Here is a 7,122-nt window from a genome sequence, read left to right as displayed (position 1 = left end):
CCCCACCTTGTCGATCAAGTCGATCATTTCGTAAAATTTTAAAGAAAGCATTGCTTTTCAAGTTATTGTCTGGCTTTAAAAAAGTTTCAGTGATGGCAGCAATATGTATGTTTTGAGTTTTCAAAAATAAAAAGAATTCATCTTGGTTAGCCAGCAAAGATCTAGCGTTCCAATTCATAATATTTAAACATCTATTTGGATCCATGAGGGAATCGCAAAGTCATAATAATTTTGTTAGCATAATTAAAAGAAGTTTGGAAAGCTTCAAACATTGAATTTGCTTTCAACATAAGTTGCATCATTTCCATTAAATTTTGATGCAAAAATTTTAATTTTTCCTCAGTAATCTCACCCAAATCAACAAAATTGTTAGAATCAGAAAAGGAAGGAGAAGAAAAAGTATTTGAATTTCGGGGATTTTCCCAAGCCTTCGCATGAACGTTGAGACTTGGTTTTTTCCCATTTTTATTAGTTAAACCTGAAGAAGGCAACCCATTTTCAACCACCTCTGAGAACGATAAACAACGAGTCTGTGGCGCAGAATCAGCCCAGGTAACATTAAAATCACTTCGGGTATTACCCAGCCGTGATTCCAATGTAGGCCGAGGCTGACCGCGAACAGGCAGGTTGTTTGCCGGCCCGACGTGTGAAGACGAAAAAGAGGAAGGGGGAGAAGAAACTTTTCTGGAAACTTTGGGATTTTTCCTAGAAGCAATAATTTTTGCCCTGATGGGACAGTCTAGCGAATTCGAGGAATGATTACCTGCGCAATTTGCACACTTAAAAAATTCTGTTTTTGGCTTATCACCACCAAAAAGGCATTTAGATTTTTCATGATCGAATGAGCCGCAAAACATGCATCTGGCATTCATTCTACAATTTTTAGTGCCATGACAAAAAGCTTGACAACGACGACATTGCGTAATATTTTGAAGAAAATTGGTAGAAGATTTACGAAAAGGTTCGAATTTGACTCGACAATGAAACATAAGACGAGCCTTTTCAAGAATTTGCAAATTATTAACCTGATCCTTTTTAAAATGGATCAAATAAAGTTCAGGAGCAAAACCAACACTACTGGTATTATTCGTGTTGGTTCTTTTCCTCATTTGAATTACTTGAATTGGAGAAAAACCTAACAAAGAATTTAATTCAGCTGTGATCTCATCCGGTGTCTGATCGCCAGTGAGACCACGAAGTACAACTTTAAATGGACGATCACTTCTAGTGTCGTACGTAAAAAATTGGTGTTTTTTATTATTCAAATAATTTAAAACCTTTTGAAAATCATTAAAAGATTCCGCCAATATACGAGCAGTTCCCCTTCGACCGATCTGAAAAGAAATCTTCACATCCTTGACGGAAGTGACGATTTCTTTTCGAAAGGCATTGAAGTCGGGAATCGTGACCGTTATTGGTGGAATCTTTTCGTTTTTAAGAGTATAAGAAGAAGAAGGTTTCTTAGTACTCTTATCAGAATTAAATATGAATATTTCCTCATCACCGATGTTATGAAGGACATCGAATGAATTGGAAATTTCAACTTTTTTGGGCGATGGACCTGAATTAGGTTCGGCAATCCGTTTTCTACCGGCCCTTGAGCCGGCCGATGACTTCCCCATGCTGGAAAGAAAAGAGAAAATATGAATAAAAGAAAATGAAAATAATTTTAGCACTGAAAAGTGCTGATTGAAAAACAGGTAAGCAAAAACTAAATAATGTAAAAATGTTCCTGCAGGTACACAGCAACGATACGATGCTCCGGCGTACGTGTTGACGGCTCAACGGTACAGATGGAAGTGAGAGACAATGGAAGATGATACGTGAGATCGTGAGACGTCTCATCGTGTGGCGTAAGACGGGGTACACGAATCGTAAAACGTGAAGAGCCATGTCCCGTGGGATGTGAGAGGTGAGATGTTGAACGACGTAAGACCAGACGTGTTAAACGTGAGATTTTGGTTTAATGTTGAATGACATCGGTGAACACCGTGAGACGTGAAAATAATGTGAAGACACGAGATATGAACAGGGAATTCAAAAATCGTTATCCTCCGATAGAATTTCCCGATCAAAACAACCGTGAGAGAGATTTTCATCCGCAAGAACACTATACTAGCGCTTATTAACTTCAATTTTGCTCTCGATAAGTTGTGCATTCCGAATTAAATTTATCGTCTCTTGAAGCGTTAAGGGTTCTCGCTCCCGGACGAGAGAAAATTTCTCACTATTTCGCATGGAGTTAAGGGCGCAGAGAGTCAAAATGGACGTATATAGCTAGAAAAAGCACTCTCTGTGCGTTTGTTCTCCTGATCGCTTCCAGTTTTGTCGGAGAATATTCTCAGAACTAGAACTGACTGAGAGAAAATAATTTCGGATGAGTTATCTTGGTCGTCATTGGAAAGGGATGAGAAGTCATCGCGTTCTCATATTTATCACTAAGAGTTAAACAAGTGATAAACCAGTTATCATTATCAGATCTGCTCGATTTGCTTCCCTGGATATGAAACGCGAAAAGATGAGGTGAGACGCAAGATTTGAGATGTGCAGGCTCGTTTTTTTTTTCAAACTCAAAATTAAGTTGTTTCGGTTCAAAACATCAGGTCGGTGGTAACCCTCAACTTTGAGTTTGACTGAGCATTCGCAAAGTTAAGTTCGATGGGCGAACTCAAAATTAAGCTTTTTTTTGCTTTTTGTAGGTCGCGACAGAAAAGAAGCTTTCAAAGTTTTTCATTTTTGGACTTGAATTTAGAGCAAGTGATTGAACGACTGTTTGCATTTAAAAGTTTATTTCCCAATCAAAGTATGAAGAAAACGATAACATTAAAAAAAGTTCCTGCTTTCATTCGTTGCCGAACATCCGCCGCGAGCCGGAATTTGTTGTGGTTTAGTCTCGGGCCGTGCAACTGTTTCCGGCGGGTGCCGAAAAGGAATCCATTTTGAGGACTACTCCGAGCCCAGGAACCGGAACTATCGCAGCTTTTTCTTCCACGGTGAGCTTTTAGCGGTAAGCAGCTATCAAAAAACCAACAACTGTGTAGAAAGGCCTCTATAAATAATTTGCGTGTATTAATATTTTTTTCATGTAGTCAAGGTATAACTAATTGTCAAAAAACAGTCATGATTTTATAAACTCTTCTTTTTTATACAGTGTTTGAAAAATTGAAACGCGTAATTCGTACACACACAAATCAAACTTTTCTCCAATAATGGAGGTGGAAATATCGATATAAGATTCTATGCCATAACATATCCCATATCCTATCACAAGACAAAGCAGGATGGAAATATGCAAGGAAATTGTCGAATGATGCACCGAGTGCTGTGTTTATGTAAACCGGCATTAGAAAAAAAACATTCTTTGCTTCCAACCGAGACAGTAAAAAATCACTTGCCAAGATAAGCTGTGCGTGTGTTTCTAAACCGGCCAGCAAAAGAAAACAGTTTCTAGTTTCGCATGCCTACCCATTCTCCCTCCCTTTCCCATCAAAGACAAAGGAGGATGAAAAAAATAAACCAGCCAATGCAGTGCGTTTTTTTGGCAATCAGCGATATCAGAAGGACTATGACTATAAACTTTCGTTTGCTAACCGACTCACATGGTGCACTGGGTAATATATCGGACTGGCAAGCCGCTAGGAGATGTTGCAGTGAGTTCGATTCTCAATGTACTTTTTTTGGGATGAATTATCTACTAGGAGGAAAATCCCATAAAATGTGTTCCTGTTTCGCTTGAATGTAGTGGTCATGCATCATTTTGCTTGTTGTTTGGGGGATTTTTTGAGGGTCCGAGGGCCGCATACTATACGTTTTATGATCTGGCCGGTCGCAAGCAAAAATTGATAGGAAGATATTCAATGAAAAATTAAATGCAATATCATAATAAATATATCAATGAATATTATATTTGTTCATTTATCAGCTTTTTTACCTAAATATTAATGATAAATGTTAATACCTTTCGACTTTAGCGTTAATATTATTTTGATAACTTTAAAGATCGCCAACCGGGAAGGCCAGACCTTAAAGAGTTGCGTGAGTTTGCTTAAAGACACGGGTCACCTCTAAGCGTCAGAACAGTGAATCAAATCTTATATTCAACATTCTGTTTAAGTATTTTTGAATCATTATTCGGAGTCAAAATTCAAAACAGAGTTCGGAATCACAATTAGAATCAGAATCAGATAAAAAATACAACCGCAAATTACTCATAAAACCAAAACAAAGTTCGCAGAAGGGAAATAATTAATCCGTTCCCAAGTACCTACAAACTGTGCACAGTTGAAAGACGAAACATGTCTATTTCCATGCGGCAATTCAGCACCCGAATCAAGTGCACGTTTCCCGTCTTTGTTTACATCCCTGACGACATAATGCTTGCTAGACACGCGAAAAAAGACGCCGCTCGCGTTCATCATTCGACGACGAAGGAACGGAAGCCCGGGAAACCGCAATAATCAGGTCACTGGATAAGTAGGTACGTACCTACGATGTGACTTCCTCTCAGCTACCAGGCATCATATGTTATCTGACTCCAATTTGTTTTCTTTCGTTTTAGCAAGTGCCTTCTTCACATTTGCGAGGCAACATTTTTCTGAATTATGTACCTGCGCTCATTCAAGGATGGCACTTCCGGTGCTGCACTTCACCCTGTTCCATAAATTAAAATGACAGGAAAAGCAATAAGTGCAAAAGTGGTGGCAGAGAGACAACTCCACACATTTTCTAATGGATTCCAGGACGTCGTGTCGTTCCGAGGCTCACCAACACCGAGCTTGGAACACGAATGATGTGTGAGAGAAATATACCGAAAATAATCTACAGAAGGCGGATGCTAGGCTGTTTGCGATTTTAATTGATAAAAGCATCCCTCAACGCCTCACCGTTTCTCGAGTAATGCAATTTTTCTCCCTTCCGGTGTGGGGGAAAAGGTCGCGGAGATTGTTATGTTTTTTTCGTACCTATATCTTAGTAGTGAAAATTTAATGGTATTTTTGAATCATGCATCTAAATTCTTATTTAGTTATAATATTTAATATTCAGTGCCGTTGCTACCAATTCTCATCCCACTGTAAATTTTATAACCGGAAAGCATCGCCTATTTCCGCATTCTTTAACTCCCACATTTGGTCTCTCCTTTTCTTTCGCTTAAACAGTTCATAGAACTGAAAGCAAAAGGCATTTATAATCCTGCAAAAATGCCAAAATGCTCGTCCCATGGCACGACATTCTGTATGAGCTATAGCTAGGAATACTAATAATCGCGAAAGATATCAGACCAAAACACAGTCAGCCAACGAATAGAGCAAGCAACAACGCCGACAGACGGACGAGGGTTGGCATTTTCCGACGAAGAAAAATGAATTTTCCCTCCTTAGGGTGCGCGGCGATAGGAAAAACGGTTTCCTCCCCAACATCGTATTGGTAGAACGAAAAGAACGCGTGAAACTGGAAATGTTGCCATGGTCACCACCATCAACATCATCATCATCATCATCGCAGTAGCCTGTGCTTCATGCCTCTAGGTTTGCTTTGGCGTGTTCGCTCATCAGGAGCCTTCTTTTTTGTGGTTTTTTGGCTTCATTCAACCGAAAGTTTCACCGTCATCCGTCGTCCAGTAGCAGGGGTTCGTTTGTTATCGTAGTAGGCTTTTTGATTATGTTTTGGTACTTTTTTCACTTGTTTTTGATCATATATGCACCGTGAATTGCTAGACAAGACTCTCGGTGATGAATAACATCCCCAAATGGTTATAGGGTTGCTTACTTATGATTTTTCATGTGAGTTTACAAACAAATGGTTCGATATCTATGTTAGGTTTCAACCACAAATTTCAAAAACGCAATGTTATTTGTAAAACAATGTATTGATTACATTTAATCCTTCAACTTATAAAAAATAATGCGAAAAACAAATAAATTGCAAAATTGCATAGTTTATCATCGCACAAAACCTACAAATCGAATAATTATTTATCGAAATGTTCAATAAAATCAAAAATACAAAAGGTAAAACAACTTTTCACTTAAAATACTTCAAACTTTATTTATTCCCCCCCTTCTGATTTTTTGGAAATTTCGAGGAGGGGGTGGGGGTGGGTTGACAAAAGAAGAAATTTATATTTCTTCCAGCTAAAATTGAAACAAATTGAATAAAAACTTACTGACAAAGTCGAGAAATTATTATTAATTATTTTTATTCAAATATTACCAAAAATGTACTGAAAGTTCCAAAAAGTTCAAATTGTTCATACAATGCTTGCAGTGTTCCGATCCAAAAAATAATTTCAAAATTCACAAAAAAATGGAATAAAAATCTATTTCGATGACAAATTAACTGTAAATATGTAAAACGAAAAACCGACAAAAATGACAACATTTACAAAAATGACAAAAAAAAACAAAAATGAAAAAAGTGATAAAAACAATAAAATTAACTAAACTTTTAAATGGTCTATTTTGATTTTCCAATTTTATCATTTTTGTATTTCTTTCTTGCTGTGTTTTTCATTTTCGCATATACAGTGAGCAAAATAATAATAGTACCACTATGAGTTTTGCTTGTAAAAGTATGAATGATTGAAAATCATCAAATTTTCTTCTACAGTTTGTCTTAAACTGTTTTACGAATAAATCAAGCATAAGTTTACTTTGTTTGGATGAAGCAATCGGTATTGAGGACCAAGCATATGAAAAAAGGGTGCGAAATAAGAATAGTACCACTTATGTTTTTCTACAAAAATCATCGTTAGCCTCCTCAAGTACTAAACATTGGATTTTGTTTTAATTTTTTCTTCTTATTTATCTCCGGATAATATAGGCGAGACTTGTCAACAAAAAGTGTCTGGTTGGAAACCTGCCAGCTGGCTGCGTAAGAGCTCGTTTTGGTGTCCATTACGATATTTTTCAAAATATCTTCCCACAAGCAGTCCAAATATTTTGCGCACGATTTGACCACCGCATTTTATTTTTTTTACAATTAACTTCAGTATTCGGCGCTATCTCAAAAACTACTTGACTGATTATCGCCAAATTTTCTACACGTAAACCTTACATTACTAGGCAGTTTTGCTGAAAATTTCATTAATTTCCATCCATGCATTAAAAAGTTATTGACAAAACA

Source organism: Uranotaenia lowii, chromosome 1 (assembly GCF_029784155.1).
Source record: "Uranotaenia lowii strain MFRU-FL chromosome 1, ASM2978415v1, whole genome shotgun sequence".
Lineage (NCBI taxonomy): Eukaryota > Metazoa > Arthropoda > Insecta > Diptera > Culicidae > Uranotaenia > Uranotaenia lowii.
Note: the sequence above shows the minus strand (reverse complement) of the source record.